The 16,169-nt window shown below is 42.9% G+C and overlaps 1 pseudogene; it reads left to right on the top strand.

Moving 5' to 3' along the window:
• Positions 1-207: 207 nt before the first annotated feature.
• Positions 208-15,732, top strand: LOC144826128 (uncharacterized; annotated as a pseudogene).
• The last annotated feature ends 437 nt before the right edge of the window (positions 15,733-16,169 follow it).

Below are 16,169 nucleotides of genomic sequence, written 5' to 3'. Positions count from 1 at the left end.
ATTAAGAACTGTGTAGAAGGCCTGGCTGTAGATAGTGTTTGAGCCTGCCTCCCACTGCTGTGTGTGCCTTGTCTGCCACTGAGCAATGGGAACACTGTAAGTGACCATGATAAAAAATGTCAGCATTTAAAAAATGTGTTGACTCATAAGACCTGCAAATGTGCCAAGGCTACCTGAGAAAGATGTGGCTTCAGAGTAAAGATTTCCATGTTGGTCCTGCTAAAAGCTGATCTGCAGGAGGAAAAGAAGCTTCATATGGAGCTTACAGTGAAAGTAGCATACCTTGTGGAGCCCTGTCTGTCTATGACTCCTACCACTTGTCCCACGGAAGTCGGTAGGTAAAACTCACACCAACGGCAAAGCAACTTTAGCTGTCAAGTTTGTCCTTTCAGAGCTTCTAGTGCCAAAAATAAAGCCTTCAGTGGGTCCCCACATCTAACATATCCATCTTTTTGGGATGCTCGCTAGCTATAATGTCTTGCCTTTCCCCAGTGGATCATATTGACTTTCATAAAATCTTCTCAGTAAGAAGGTCAACTTCTTGATTTATAGCTGACCTGCACTCCATCACTATTGGTCTGAAGAGATGCTTAAGACATGGTTACCCACAACCATCGGCTTAACATTTGGGCTTTGTGTTTTATTTGTGCTTTTTGACTTTTCATATTAAAAAAATTAATGTATCTGGTTTCAATAATCTAATTTAACCGTTTTTCCAAAAACTGATTGTGAATGTTGTTGTTACGTTTCTTGGAAGTTATGTTGTTTTGTGTTAATTAAACAAGCATTTGTCTGGGAAGAAGCTTGCTGCTTTGTGATATTACTACCAGGGAATAGATCTAGGTTGTCTCATAGAAACCCAATGTTTCCTGGATTCCATGTCTTATGGGAGTCTTCCCTAAAACTAGCAATCCAGAATCCCAAAGGGAATATCTGCCATTCACCAGAGGACTCAATCCTGTTTACCCACTTCAAAGGGCCATTAGGCTGCTTTGTTTATACATAGATCTAGACAATGGAGTTTTAAATGTATAAAGTGTGCAAATACTTAAGAAAAAGGTATCCTGGCACTTGCTGAAATGGAAAGGAGAAGCTGCAGAGATCTGCATGGCAAAATGATGGGTTTTCAGCACTCTACAAACTGGGAAGCTTTTTTTAGAATCTGAGGTGGAAAGGGAGAACACTCCTGGGGGCTTATTTACAAGTCCCAAATGCCACCGGAGCATCACTTTTCTTTGATGCGCCGGTGGCTTTGCTTTCTGCCCCATATTTACTAGGTGGCGTTAAGCCACTTAACGTGGCTTAACACCACCTTTTAAATATACCTCTTTCTGCAGCATTCCACTGCGACAAAGCAGTGGGCAATGGGTGGGCAATGGGTTTTGCTGTCGGTGTACCATGGCAACACCCATTGCTTTTTTAAGCTACCCCTTATTTACAAGAATGGGGAAGCGCCAAAAACAAAGGCCAGGTAAAACCTGGTCTTAAGATGGCAATACGAGGAGTAATTATTAATTATTAATTTCTCCTCATATTTCGCTCTTTCTATGTTTGCTGCATGCTGCACAGATAGAAACAGCAAAGCGCCTTGTAAGATTATTTATGTGCAGGAAGGTATCCCTTCCTGTACATAAAAAATACCCCCTGCAGCACAGGCACTTTTGCAACATGGAGCAAGGGTGTCTGTGATTGCGCTAGCCAGCTTTTTTAGCACCAGCACTAAGGGAAACACAGGTGTGTGCCGTATTTTTTTTAAATACAGAGCATCCCTGCTTCTTAAAAAATGTCAGAGCACGGCATTAGCAATTTTGGAGAAACATTGCACTCCGACATTTTATTGTTAATCTCATCCCAGGTCTGTTCATGTTTTTCTGAATGCTGGAACTGACAGCAGTGAGCTGAGCTAAAGCAATGATGTGCCATGCCAACCCTGTGTGCAGCATTTGCTCCATGGCACACCCAGTCCCATCTGCTCTCCTATCCTACCAGTGTACCCTGGTCATTTTCTTCCTACCACTACCACCACCATTCACATCACTTCCATTTGTGTTTGGGGTCAGGACTGTTGTGCAGACTGTTCTGGTATGGTCTCGAAATCCCTTGAGATTTCAATAAAGCAGGACTTATAAAGCGTGGCTAACCGACTGAGAGGGTATCCAGGCACTGAGAACCTACTGCTCAGGAAGGATTCAGTTGGCCAGCCAGGTCTTGAGTGCCTTCCTGAGTTCCAACAGAGAAGATGAGTTCCGGAGGTGAGGGGGAGATTGTTCCATGACTTCACGGTGAGATAGGAGAAGGAGGGTCCTCAACGTTGCTTCGGTGGATCGGGGAGTGTGAGCAAGGAAGAGGGAGGCAGGGTGCAGGTGTCTGGAGGCTTGGTGAAAGTTCAGGAGGTAGTTGATGTATGGTGGTCCTTGGTTGTGTAGGGCTTTGTAGCTGTAGATCAGCATCTTGAATCTCTTCTTAATGGGAAGCCAGTGGAGCTTCTTGAGGCCGAGATGATGTGGGTTTGCTTTGGGTGGTCGAGGATGAGTCTGGTCACTGAATTCTGTATGGTTGTAGTGTCTACAGGAGATGCAATGTGATACCTACTTAGAGTGCATTGCCATAGTCCAGCTGGCTGGTGACTAGGGCTTGAGTGACGGTTTGTCTGGTGTTGATGGGGAACCATTTGAAGATCATAAGAAACATGCGGAGGAAAATTGGGACAAAGCAGCCATCTTGGGTGCAATTTTTTAAATACTCCAGATATGCTATTCTTCCCTGCTTGCATTTGAGCTTCCCAGAGAGAGAGAGAGAGCATACCCTCGTCGAGCCCCTTGACCTTATTCTACAGAGAAAACCTCCACTTACTTTCTTCAGCGATGCCCATCACAGTCTGAATCTCCTGGAAACTTCTCCTTCTGATTGGTACCATGGCATCCTTGAAAAGAAAGAAAAATATACAACACCTCAGTTATTTTGAAACCCAGTAAGGCACATTACCTGTCGCACCACATCAGCAGTGCTCCTGAAAATAAGAAAGTCAGGTTAGTGAGCATAACAATCAAAGAGGAACTTCATAATACGATACTTGCTAACCAAAGACTTGGTCATTCAGGTGTTATTGTGGCAAGGAGGCACACAAACTCAAGGTGCTGTTGCTCTACTTACAGAGAAATGTTTTCCAGGATACCCTCTTAACATTGTTTAGCCACAACATCAGGAATAAAGGGAACGGGTAAGAGTAAGGTTATTTGGGTTACTATAGTAACATTGGACTATGCTCTACTCTTAGGTATTGTAGAATACAACCAGCTATGCTCAACTCAGGAGGAAGACCTTTGTTCATCTAGGTGCCCTCCTATAGAGCAGAAGCTAGATTGCTATAGTGCCATACACAGAGAGGCAAAGAATAACAGCTAGCTTTCAACACTTACAGTAGTTTAGCAGACAAGAACTCGTGGTTTTCTAGAGGGGGTAGTTACCACATACAACTCTCTCTTTGTTTAAAGGTCCTGCCAAACACGTACCAGTACAACATTTCATTCAGAAAAGGTGAAAAGTCACCGTTCAGCGAGCTTCCTGTGAGACGTTATCCAAGAAGCAGTCTCTCTCTCTCTCTCTTTTTACTTTCCCAACCCTTCTTTCCCTCAGAGGTTAACGCCAGTGCATGGCGCACCTGCTCCTACAGTGAGCTTTCAGCCCTTGGGGGTATTGGCAGTTATTCTTCACATCCGCAGACTACCCGAATTTCATGTTAGTGGAAACTAGTTTGAACATGAGGAAGGCAAAGAATAAAAAAAACAGACAGACAGCTCAATTTAGACCAAACCGGTGGAGAGAGGCCAGGTGGCTACATATGTGGGTGTGTCTCTTGAGACCAAGAATGAAATGAGCAGGAGACTTTTGGATCAGCTTAAGTCTCTCAGTCTCTCAACCAGGACGAAAGATGAACAGAAAGTTAAAATAGTCCCATCTGGTAGTGATAAAAGCTTGGAATAAGGTTTTTCTGGTGGAAAATGCAGGACTTTCCTAATTACTTTCTTCACATAAGAAGAAGTTGAGGTTAGTTTGTTTAAGTGGGTTTCAAATGTAAGATGTTGATTGAAAATTAATTCTAAGTTAGTGGCTAAAAATAAGGGGGTGGAGGGTAGGAGGGGAGCCGAGGAAGGTAGGATTCCAGTTAGGGAATCAGAATGAAGTGTCTTGAACCTGGCCCTCTTTGCAGGGTCACCCCCAAGCATTTTGACTCCCCCACCCTGTTTTTTGCTGAATATGTTTTGTTGACCTTAGGACTCAGTGACCTTTACCACTACTAACCAGTGCTAATTTGGTTGTGCTCTCTCCTCTAAATATGGTACAATTGGCTTATACCCCATTGGTGTATTTAATGTACTTATATGCTCCTTGTAGTGTGGTATACCATATACCCAGGAACTGGAAATTAAATGCTACCAGTGGGCCTGCAGCATTTATTGTGTAACCCACTTAAGTAGCACCGTAAAACATATCATAGGTCTGCCACTACAGCAGCCTGAGTGCAGTGTTTAACTGCCATGTTGACTTGGCATTAAAACCCACTTGCTATGCCTTAAACTCCCCTTTTATTACGTGTAAGTCACCTCTAAGGTAGGCCCTACGTAGCCGTATGGCAGGGTGCTGGGTAATCATACAGTTGGACATATACTTTTAAGTTTTGCATGTCTCGTTAGTGAACAACCACCAAACTTATTTTTCACTACTGTGATGCCTACCTCTCCCATAGGATAATATTAGGGATTCCTTATTACCATTTATAAGTTGCATTTTCTGATTGGGAGCAGCAAGCTTTTTCATGTTTGGTATTCATGACATTGTAATGATAAGCCCACTGCAATAGTAAAGTCAGATTTTTCAATGCACTTTTTAAAATGCCTCTTTTAGAAAGTTGGCATCTTCCTGCCCGTAGCCCTTTATGCCTGCAGTATTTCTTGGGTCACATGACATGATTGGGTGTAGCTGACAGTTAGACTTTGTGAATTCCTCTCAGACAGTATTAGGTGTGCCTCAATGGCCCATCTGCTGGAAGCATGGGAAGGTGGAGGTGAACACAGACCCACATGCAACTGAATAGCATGTGCTCTGCCTTTATACAAAAGGCATAACAACCCTGCATTATCAGTGAAGCCAGCTTGGACTTGGAGCCAGGGCAGGTGAGTCAGGAAATTCCATGCACTTCAAGGAAGCTTACCAGAAGCTTCTACTACCTTCCAGAAGAAGGGCACAAGTGTATAAAAATAGAACCTTCAGGCCCACTCTTCAGTACACTACTGGACTGTGGAAGAACTGTGGAAGAACTCTCAGAGGACTGCCTACGGGTGTGGCCTGCTCTGCACTCAGCTAGACTGCTGCTCTACCTACAAGGACTGCTTCGTTGCCTGGAACCTACCTATGACCCTCAGAGGCGAGCCCTGCATCTTCACCCGCACCCAGACATGCCAGAAATGCCTCCAAGGGCTAGTTTGCTAACCTCCTTTTTAGAGCCACTGGGAAAATAAAAGTCTCCCACCATCTAAAAACCCGCATCTGGACCCAGCTTGAGACAGTCCTGATCCCTCAAGAGGTGTTCAACCAGTCCGGAACTCTTGGTCATGGTGCTAAAGATGCCCATATGGCCAATTTCAAAAACCTAAGACAAAATTTGACCAAAACCTGCTCTGAGAACCAGGCGGAGAATGGGACCAATCTGCTTACCTATCCGCCCGAGGTGTATAGCTGGTTGGCCTGACTTCACAGGTTCTCTCACTACATTCTTCCCCGCAGCAGCAAATACTTTCAGCAGTCCCTCGCCAAAAGGGTATCCAACCTCGTGGAACTGTCTTCAGCTACAATCTTCTGCCTTGCCCTGCTTGAGATATTCGACTTCCATTTGAAATAAATCTGAACGCAGATATCTTCACTGAGGCTTCCACCCAAGGCCTACCGATGACGACGACGCTCCCTCCTGAGAAACCTCCAGTAGCCTTGCCCTTCTGAACTTTACCTTCTCAGAACATTTTCTTCAGGAAATGTTCTATGTCCGATGGTAAGCGCTCACCGGGCCCAATCCACTTCTTGAATTTGAACCAAGCTCCATTGATGTCGGCCTTAACTTTCGACTTTGACCCGATCTCGTATGACTTGTTTCTACTGTTTGGATTTTTGTCGCTATGGTGGCATATAATTACTTTTAGTTAAATTTGTCATGACTTGGGATTTTTCTTGTGGCATATTTTCACTTTGTTGCTGTTTGTGTGCTGTATAAATACCTTACACATTGCCTCTAAGTATAGCCTGACTGCTTTTGTGCGAATCTACCAAGGGTTAAGCACGGGTTAATTTAGTGACTTTTTGTGGTTAACCCTGCAAGGTATTGTGGCAGTTGATTGACCAAGGCTCACACCCCAGTCAACCAACTACCCACTTTCTCACAAAGAGTTTCCAAAGATGATCATCTCAGCTCAACTCAAGGGAACTGGAACACCCCAAGTAGGACACAGAGCAGAGACAGAATTTAATTTGAGCTTGCAGGCAAGTAGGGTTGCCATCAAGCCGGAGGATAATTTGAGTGTTGTCAGTGTATGCAGATATGAATGTACGTATACGGTATTTCTACAGTGCATACCTAGCCAAAGGGCTGTGGAGTGCTGAACATGATGGTAGCTATAAAACATTTGGCTAAAATCCTCAATGAGCTCTACAAAAGGGATTACATAGATGTTAAACAATAGTGAGCCTTGTGGAATCCCACCACTGATGGCCTTAAAGCCTGATCGGAAAGGGCTGAGCTGACCAGCCTTAGAATGATCTTTGAGGTAGGAGGCAAGCCAGCCGAATGGAAATTTCATCTTGACCCGGAAAAATATTACCGCGACTGGAGACACACTCCAAGGAAAACTACCAGAGTCTCTATACACTATTGGTCTGCCGGAACCATCAATGTTCAAACGAAGATTTTCCCTGTTGGGCCTTCATTATCTATAAGAAACTGCCTCACAGCCTCATTCTATCGGAGAAGTGTACGAGCATATCAATATACTATAATACAGAAGTACACCTACAGATCACGATCAATAAGTACCTGAACCCATACAGAACCCATTGAGGTAGCCTCCAACTTAAGTTTCAGCGATCGCCCCCATATTCAAAGGAAAAGAAAAGCTTTAAACGCTCAAAACTCGCTAGCCTCTATAAAACCAGGAATCTGTGGCTCGATTCCACAGAAGAAGGCGCTGGTATAGCGCCGAAACGCGTGTCGGAAATATCTCCAATCTCGCCACACCTTCAAATATATGACTATACAAATGTACCGTTTGAAAAATTTACTTTTTAATGATGAATTTTTATGTTGATTTAATGTACTGTGTGTATTATAATTGAATGTCATACGCATTGCACTGTGTGAAAGATACACCCTTTAAAAAAAAAAAAATCTAAAACATTTTTGTATAGCTTTGTCTGCTTGACATTGTATTTGTTTGGCCTTTGCATGACATATTTATGTATTGTTTTGACTGTCTAGGAAGATACCCACACAGGGCAAGCCAGCCTTGTGCAAGGCCTAAGCCACTGGCATCCCATTGACATTGGAATATGATAGAGTGGGAAACCATGTCAAAAGCTACTGAATGGTCAAGTAGGATCAAAGCGGCCTCACTGCCGGAATCCAGGATCATTTAGATGCCATTGCAGAGAGATACTAACACTGACTCAATACTGGGATTGGAATTGACCAAGCTTTTGGTGATTTTGAATGGGGCAATAATTGCCCAGTACCATAAATTCAGCTTTGGGATTTTTTATAATGGGACTGCCAAAGCTTATTTCCAGGAATCAGGAACAGTACCCAAATAGAAACTAGAGTTACAGACAGCTGTTAGATAAGGAGCTTGAATCGCTGCAATAGTTTTGGCGATTTTGGTCGGGCAATGGTCGAAATACAGCCCGATTGAATAATAGTAATATGAACAAGCATTTGCAATGCAATAGGTCTCGCATTTTTGAGAGTTAGAGCTATTGGCATTGTAAATGACAATGTTTTTATCTATGTGTTTTGGTTTGGAGTGGAGTGAATGTATATGGTTTGGAGTGGAGTGGCTGAATTGGAATTGTTAGTTGTGGGATTGTGTGGTGAGTAGCATATTTGTGTAGTGAAATTATGTGGCAAGGTGAATAGATAGGACGAGAGCTGCACAGAATAGATAGAAAGGAAGATAGAGAATGATAGGTATATTATACATGAAGTGGGGAATGAACTCTAGATAGAGGTGGTGCTCAGGTGGTGCGGAGTGATACTGAGGTGGTGCGGAGTGATGCTGAGGTGGTGCTGAGTGATGCTGAGTGATGCTTTGGTGGTGCTCAGGTGGTGCTGTGCTGGTGGTTAGGTGGTGGTGAGTGATGTTGAGTTGGTGCTGTGCTGATGCTGAGTTGGTGCTGCACTAGTGTTGGTGCATGATGAGGAGGTGGTGCTGTACTGATGCTGAGGTGGTGCTGTGCTGATGCTCAGGTGATTATGAGTGATACTGAAGGTGTTTTAGTGATGCTAAGTGATGCTGTGGTGGTGGTGAATGAACTCTAGATAGAGGTGGTGCTCAGGTGGTGCTGAGTGATACTGAGGTGGTGGTGAGTGATGCTGAGGTGGTGCTGAGTGATGCTTTGGTGGAACTCAGGTGGTGCTGTGCTGTCGCTTAGGTGGTGGTGAGTGATGTTGAGTTGGCGCTGTGCTGATACTGAGTTGGTGCTGCAATAATGTTGGCGCACTGACGAGGAGGTGGTGCTGTACTGATGCTCAGGTGATTCTGAGTGAAACTGAAGAGGTTCTTAGTGATGCTAAGTGATGCTGTGGTGGTGCTGAGTGATGTTGTGGTGTGGCTGAATAATGTTGAGGGGGTGGTGCTGCGCTGGTGCTCAGGTGGTGCTGAGCTGGTGCTCAGGTAGTACTGAGTTGGTGTTGCTGATGAGGTGGGACACCACTGTTGGTTGTGCACTGATGCAGAGGTGGTGCTGAGGTGGTGTTGTGCTGGTGCTGAAGTGGTGCTGAGTGATGCTGTGGTGGTGCTGAGTAATGTTGTACTGGAGCTGCTCTGATGCTGAGGCAGTGATGCTGCACTGATGGTGAGGAAGTGCTGATATGGTGCTGCACTAATGCTGAAGTGGTGATACTTTGTTGCTCAGTTGGTGTTGAGGTGGTGCTGTGCTGGTGTTGTGGTGAGGCTGTGCTGCTGCTGAGTTGGTACTGTGCTGGTGGTGGTGCACTGATCCAGAGGTGGTGCTGTGATGATTAAAAAGCACCTACTGCATAGTTTCTTGTGCAGTAATTTTCAGGCAACAATACAAAATGTCAAGATAGCTCTGGTGATTAATGTACCTGCTGAAGAGAGATGGGATTTTGTTTAGTGACAGTTTTAACTCAAGATAAAGTAGTACAGAGGGTTAACGTGCCTGTTGTAAAGAACGTTCACCATGCAGATCACAGGATTGTATTTTAAGAATGTATTCATTGCCTTACTGCTTGTGCCACAGAGATCCTTTTGTTGCTAAAGTTCACAAGCCAGAATCCTAATATAGCACACTGTGCTATGAACTGGCATCTGCATGGGAACTGCAAGGCTTAGTTTAAAACTTCATTATTTGTCTTTGCACTTTATCATCCTAATGTTGCTAAAAAGGCATCATGTGTGTAGTGATACATTCTTATTAGTGAAGCCAACCACCGTGTTAAGTTTTAAATCCTGATTTTTGTTTTCTCCAAACCAAGCACTCCCAAAATATGCCGCCTACCATTATGGATGACATGTGACTCCTACACCATGTAGTCCTCTTTGTGCTACAGAGCATTTCCTATTCACTGATTTACACCTGTGATTCATTGTCTCTTTATAGTGCATGTATGATGTAAAGTGCTCTGAAACCCACTATTGGCATGATTAGCGCTACAGAACAAATGAATTACATGTGAGAGAGGTGCTATGGAGAGATGAGGGTCACCGTTGGAGGGTGGTAAGGAGGGAATCCGTGAAAAAGCAGTTCATTAAGGGCGCCAACAAAGGTTGTCACACCGGGCGCCACCAACGCTACCTCCAGCCCTGGTTTTAACCATATCATCTACTTCACTTCCTATATACACGACCAAAAGCAGCTGAAATTGCCAGGAGCTGGCCGAGGGGCACCAGGCAGCATTGTGGACGAGGCGCCTCTGTAATTAGTGTTGTGCTTTCCAGCATCAGTAAACAATAGTTTGCATGTAAGTAGATTACTGTTACTGTGCCACAGGTGTGCTGCCACGTGATGTTTCTATGTTTAACATACAATTGCCAGACAGAATACAGAAAAACAAACCGGTGCGGAAACCAAAACACATCTCGAGGGAATTATAACCCACACAAAAATAATGAGGTATTTCAGTAACAAACTAGACACCTCATCTCGTAAAATGTATTAGAGTAAAACAAGTATGATACACTATGGTTTAATAGAGACTTGAGGGCTTTCTTTAAAAAGACACCCAATAGCAGGTTCCACAAGAGATATTCACATTATGGATGATGCAGTTTGGGGGCTATTCACAAACTTAAACTTGCATGTGAGCATTGACACACGTCAGTTTACTCTTATACTTTACATTAAAGCTACTTTTGGCTGTTCACCATGTGAGAGTGTAAATTTACTACTAAGTGTAGACTTAGGATGTACGTTGTTACAACGCATGCTTTTACTACGCATGCCTTTACAACGCAGGTTTTTCAATGCAAGTCGTTACAACGACTTGCGTTGGGGGGTGCTGGATAGTGAATAGTTTAATTTACTATTCCAACTCTTGTCCCCGTGGATAGTAGGGAAGGTGTTGGATGGTAAATTAAACTATTACCTATACTAGAGCGCCCCCCAGCGCAATTCTTTGTAATGACTTGCGTTGAAAAACCTGCGTTGTAGATGCACTGCGTGGTAAAAGGTGCGTCGTAAAGGATGTTTCCCTTAGACTTACATGTTTACACCTCTTGAAACCAGTGTGAGGAGCCTGATTTATGACAATATTACTTGTACCTTTTCATACCTATGCAGAGATCTTTTCCACCAGGACCTAAAGTATAGAAAAATGTTTAATAAAGTTTAGAAAAAAAAACACTTCCTGGAAAAAATACTTTGTTAAATATTAATGTGAATTAATTAAATATATTTATTTTAAATGTTGAGCTAAATAAATGATGGTGAAGCACAACTAACTTAATTATACTTTTAAACATAGTTACATTTAGTATTTAAATGAAAAAAAGGTTATTCAAATATTTTAAAGTAAAATAATATTTATAAATATATATATATTTATTTAAGAAATCCAATCAATGGGCTTACTGTGAGGTGGGTGAGTGCATGTTCATCTCTAAACCTCTTCCTAGGCCTCCTATAACCACTCCCTATTCATTCCTTAGCACTTCCCATTTTGCAGTCAGTATCCCCTATTTTCCAGTGACTCCCCTGTCCCACCCAAATTTACTACTAAAACGTAGGGACATTGTGCAGAGATCTCCAAAGTCAGGGTGATCAACTGTCTGGTGCTATGACGAGAGATCCCATCATATTCACACAATGATTATTTTAACCACAGCATTTAATTGGGAGAGACATTGGGACAGTGAGCTCCACAAATGAAATAATCTCAGCCTGATTACCATCCAGTATTACAATGCCTGCTCAAAAACTGTTAATAGAGAGAACACTGCTTTCCAACCAGTAGCACACATGCTCCATTCAGTTTGTAATATTTGTCTGGCGTGTTAAATGAGTGTCTAGTGAGAGGTGTATATTTTTGGCTCTGGTCCTGTGCTTAACTTGAGCTGGTGGTTTCCAGTGCTCTGCATCGGCACTTGTCAACAGTGGCACTTATGACAGCTGCCACATGGTGGCGCTGTTTGCCTAACTTAAAGATGAATCGAAAAGCAGTAGTTTATTAGTTTAATATACATTAAAAACAGCCAACACATGCCACCCAAGCCATTCTTATAGCTTTGGGGGCCTCACACAGTCCCAATTGTATCACTTGTAGCAGTGTAATGGCTGGTAGTTCTGTAGTTACTGTTGATGGCAGCGCTGGCCGTGGTAAAGGGTGGTGCAAACTGCAGTGGCCTCCTGACAAGGGCCCTGGCACTTATTTTCTTACAAATTAAGTACTGCTCTAGTCACACACAGCATTGGCCCATGTTATCAAGTATTTCAAAAAGTACAATAGGAAGAATTACTGAGAGGCAGAGTGGGCTTTTGGTACAAAGCCCTCCAGACAATGGCTTGCATGCATTTTTCATGGTTTGCCATTATTTAGATGGACTGTATGTGAAGGCCTTGCCATTTTGAAGATGGTCACCTTACAATACCCTATTTGTATCACCATTAGCTTTGAATGATGAGGTATGAAATAGTCATGCAAATCAGTTTTCTCTTGTGCTTCTTGTTTTACTTTGCTGTCACGATAACGTCTTGTTTAATTTACCACACATAACACTATTATCTAGGTCAAATACAAATGTTACACAAACAGTGCTATTCATTCTTCGGCTCTGCTTATGGGGCGTTCCTTCCTGAAATGAGTAAATAACAGTAAAGTAACACATTATTTTCCTCTATAGCCATCCTGTAGACATTTAGGAAGAAAATAGAGGCACATGATGTATAATATTAGGAATGTTGTAAGATGATGGGGTAAACTTAAATGCTTTATCTATTCTTGGCAATGATTTAAAAAAAAAGGTAGATGTACAGTACAAGATGGGTATACTTATATACTTATAGGCATTCAGAAAAAACAACAAAAAATTGTATTTAATTTAAGTTTCCCCACTATCGCCACATACTGATGTTGTGAATAAAATGAAATAAAATCAAAATATACAGTAAGATTTCATAATAAGAAGTCAATGCACATAGGTTTTCTGAAAAATACATCCAAAAGTGGTGTTTTATTGAAGTTTTCTCCAGAACAAGGATTTGTTTTACATGGATAGGGTATCTAGCCCCATGCATAACCTTCTTCCTTTCGCAGCTGCTTTTGGCACTGGCCATGACAGTAAAAAAATCTTAGGTATGGAAATGTCAACCAAAAGATCAAAAGAGAGAAGAATCTCCTTCACGGAGAGCTATGACACCTTGTGGTGAAAGCCAGAGCTCCCTGGAAGCCAGAAAATCCAATCCACTTGCTTTCAACCAAGACCATCACCATCAGGACATGGAAAGTGATGACCATGTATGATACAGGCAAGACAGCTCAAGTGGCAGTGGAGATGAAAGCCTATAACCTTGCCCTGCTTGGCAACAGTAAGACTAGATGGACAGATTCCGGACAGAAAAGACTGACTCAAGGACGAATGCTGCTGTATTCTGGACAGGAGGAAGAGAACTCCCCATATAATCAGGGAGTAACACTGATGCTAATGCCAGCATCCAACAGAGCGCTGACTGGATGGCAAGTCCATGATCCCAGAATCCTCACAGCGACCTTCCACACAAAGAAAAAGAGGATTAAAATGACTGTTATCCAGTGCTATGCACCTACAACAGACTCTAGTCCATGACTTGATAGAGACATCACCATAGTGATGGAGAACCTTAGTACAACATTGGGTAACAACATTGGGTACAAAGAAGTGGGCAGCCATGGGCTTGGAGGCATGAACAAGAATGGTGATAGGCTCTTAGATGTCTGTTCCCTGAACAGTCTGGTGATAGGCCATAGTGTATTTCCACACAAAAGAACACACAAAGCAATGTGGGCGTCTCCAGGCCATTCAACACAGAATCAGATTGGCCATGTCTGCATTGCCAAGATGTTCCAGAGGCCCCAACAGAATGTGAGAGTAATGAGAGGAGCTCATGTGGCTTCTGACCATCACCTTGTCATGGCCAGGCTAAAGCTAAAGCTAAAGAACCAGCACACCAACACCAGAAATATAACACGAGCTCCTCAAAGATGCACAGAAATGGAGTGAATACTCAGTCACCCTCAGTAATATGTTTCAAGTCCTGTAAGAACTAAAGGATGACAGAGACCTAGTAGAAAGTAATTGGGAGAAAATGAAAGAAACAGTGGCATCAACCTGCAAGGAGGTACTGGGCCCCAAGAAATACAAGCATAAAGAATGGATCTCAATCGAGACTTTGTACAAAATCCAAGAGAGGAAGAAAAAGAAAGCTGCAGTTAACACCAGCAAAACAAGAACAGAAAAATCAAACACTCAAGGTGAATACACCAAAACCAACAAGGAAGCAAAGAGAAGCTTAAGAGCAGAGAAGCGCAGCTTCATCGATTGTCTTGCCATAAAAGCCCAGGAAGCAGTAAGCAATGGAAACTTGAAAAAACTCTACAACATAACGAGGAACCTCTCCGGCAGGTAAAGCAAGCCAGAAAGTTCTGGTAAAGACAAAGCTGCAAGATAATCGTGGATAACAAAGGCCAAAAATGAAGATGGGTAGAGCAGTTTAAAGAACTGCTGAACCAGCTTATGCCACAGTATCCACCAGACATACAGCCAGCTGGCAAGGACTTGCCAATTGACTGAATCAGACCAACCAAGAAAGAAATATGGCAAGCCATCAAACATCTGAGAAATGGGAAGGCAGCAGGACCCGACAACATTTATGCAGAGGCACTGAAGGCAGACATTATCTGTAGACATGCTCTACCCCAAGTTTGGAAGGATCCCGAAGGAAAAGGTGCTGTGAGACTTGTAAGGAGGGATATCTCATCCAAGATCCCAAGAAAGGTGACCAGGGTAACTGTGCAAACTGAAAGAAGAATAACTCTTCCAACAACCCAAGGCAATGTTTTTAACAGAGTCATCCTGAGCAGAATGAAGGATCAAGTTGATGCTCAGTTGTGAGGTCAGCAAGCTGGCTTCTGCAAAGATAGATCCTCTACAGACCAGATTGCAACACTGCGTATCATCATTGGGCAGTCGGTAGAATGGAACTACCTCATCATCTTCATCGACTAAGGGAAGGCATTTGAGAGCGTGGACAGAGAGGCCCTTTGGAAACTCATGCGCTACTAAGGTGTGCCAGATAAACTCGTACGAATCATCAGGAACTCTTATGAGGGAATCACCTGCAAGGTAGTCCATAGAGGATAACTCACTGAAGTCTTCAAAGTGAGAGCCAAAGTTTGCCATGGTTGCTTGCTCTCACCTTTTTTATTCATGCTGGCCAAAGACTGGATCATGAAGACATCCACAGTAAGGGGAAGAAATGGAATCCAGTGGACACCTTGGACACAGCTAGGCAACCCTACTCTCCCATACCCATCTGCAGATGCAAGAAAAGACCTACAAGATGGCAGCCACTTCATCACAACTTGGCCTCATCTTTCACAGGGGAAAATCCAAGATCCTGAAGGCTAACACTGTCAGCTCAACTGCAGTTACTATTGCAGGTGATGCACTAGAAGAGGTGGAGGCCTTCATCTACCTGAGCAGTGTCATCGACAAGCATGGTGGCAATTACGCCAACTTCAAAGCAAGATTCAGCAAAACAATGGCTGCCTTCATTCAGTTAAAGATCTGGAGCTCCAAGGACCAAACGCTGTAAACCAAGATCAAACTTTTTAACACCATCATAAAATCGGTACTTTTGTATGAAGCTTAAACTTGGAGGACAATAGTGACCACCACCAACAAAGTCCAGAATTTCATCAACACCATGTGTGAGAGTCTCAAGCAGTATAAGGAAATTATTATGTTGTCTCTATAAACTACAATTGACTGCTCAACTGCTGAGTGTTATGCTATTAGTGTGTGTTATATATTGCATTGTATTGTAATCGAATTTATATAGCACTTAGTACCACTGAAGAAGGATTGTAGCCTTTTACGTCGGGCAGCACGCTGCTCTAGAACCCAGGATTACAGGGTGTTTTTTTGGGCTTATTGCTGGTTATTGCGGTTAGTTTGCACTCTTAAGAAAACTATGCAGCACATTTTCTCTACTTTCTATGAAGTAGAGTACATTAAAAGGAGTTAGGTGTGATCTTTAGTTGAAGAGGGGTGATATGAGAATTTATGCATTGGTTGACAGTATTAATAAATGAGCTACAGGTGATTAGGTATTGTTAGTTTTCAGGGGTTTATATTTTAAAGGATATTTGAAATGAAGTGTGAGAAATTTGTACAGATACAAGGATAACAATT

This window comes from Lissotriton helveticus, chromosome 3_2 (genome assembly GCF_964261635.1).
Source record: "Lissotriton helveticus chromosome 3_2, aLisHel1.1, whole genome shotgun sequence".
Lineage (NCBI taxonomy): Eukaryota > Metazoa > Chordata > Amphibia > Caudata > Salamandridae > Lissotriton > Lissotriton helveticus.
This window is presented reverse-complemented; position numbering and strand designations above follow the sequence as displayed.